This window comes from Frankliniella occidentalis, unplaced genomic scaffold, assembly GCF_000697945.3.
Source record: "Frankliniella occidentalis isolate FOCC.00 unplaced genomic scaffold, Focc_3.1 Scaffold87, whole genome shotgun sequence".
Classification (NCBI taxonomy): Eukaryota; Metazoa; Arthropoda; class Insecta; order Thysanoptera; family Thripidae; genus Frankliniella; species Frankliniella occidentalis.
The window spans coordinates 686646-687884 of record NW_026267216.1 but is presented as its reverse complement, the minus strand read 5'-3'; the positions used below and the strand labels follow the sequence as shown (position 1 = coordinate 687884).

Sequence of the window (1239 nt, the reverse complement as noted above, 5' to 3'; positions counted from 1 at the left end):
GTAACAGGCTTCGCGATATCTCACGAAACACTGTTACGCTGCGACGCGCCTGGCGCACTTATAGCTAGGCCTGCGGCGCTGACACCCGAGACGGGGCACTAGGACTGTATTTTTTCGACCATTTGATCATTTTTACCTCATTTTTGTCAAGAAATGCCCCCTAGCACCTAAACGGTTCAAGATAGAGCCAAACGGACGAAATTTTCGCCCAAAGGGCTCTACTTTGACGGTTTACCCCTTAAGAACCCAAAATATTTGATAAAAATACATTTTGCGACCTGTAGTTTTTTGATTTTTTAAAAAGCCAATTTTTGAGCTAGAATGCTCATCTTCGAACTCGATCTGTCTTTTTATGATACAAAACGACCCTGAAATTCCAAGATCGCTACCTCAATTCCTTCGCGAGTTATCGTGCGGACAGACATACAAACAGACAAACAAACAGACAAACAGAATGAAACTTTTCCGGTCAGTGGAGTAATGGGCTTCGCTAATCGCTCAGCCAAAAATGGCCACGCTGTACATAAAGACGTACAAGAAGGCGTAAAGCGTAAAATAGAGGACAGATCGAGTTCAAAGATGATCTTTATAGTTTAAACAAGCAGGCCCGCCCTTCCGCCAAACGAAGTTGCCAGCTTCGCTTCGCTGCGCCGGCAACTCCGTTCGGCAGGGGCCGGGCCTGCTTGGCCTGCCGGCGGCGATGGTCGGGCCTGCGGCCCGACCATTACTGTCACGCGATTTGCTGTATAACATAATCAAATGATGTAACAGGCCTTCGGCCCGCAAAGCCCGTCGTCCTTAAAATTTGCGCCGTAGACACGAGAAAGGGGTGTAACGGTAAAACACCGCGACTACAACCCACCCTTCTGCTTAGAAAACGTTTTTTGGGGTGGGGGGAGGGAGTTTCTAACCTCTTTTGCGGTTCTGGGCCTTCTTTTACATTTAATTGTTCACTACAGCAATTTTTTACTTGTTTTCGTCAAACAAGACCCTCTAGCGCCTAAACGGTTAGAGATAGAGCCAAACGGACGAAATTTTCGCCCAAAGGGCTCTACTTTGACAAGTTACCCCTTAGGAGACCATCCAATAGTTTCGGAAATTAATAAATTTATTTTTGGTCCACTTTCGTGATAGAAACTCCCTCTAGCGCATAAACGGTGAGAGATAGAGCAAAACGGACAAAATTTTCGCCCGTAGGGCTCTACTTTGATGAGTTACCCCTTAGGAGCTCATAAAAAA

General features: G+C 46.2%; 1 protein-coding gene across 1 annotated transcript in view; it reads left to right on the top strand.

Annotated features, from left to right (window-relative positions):
- Window positions 1-1239, top strand: part of LOC113214890 (uncharacterized) — a 9279-nt gene that overhangs the window by 1348 nt on the left and 6692 nt on the right. The gene's annotated exons all lie outside the window — the stretch shown is intronic.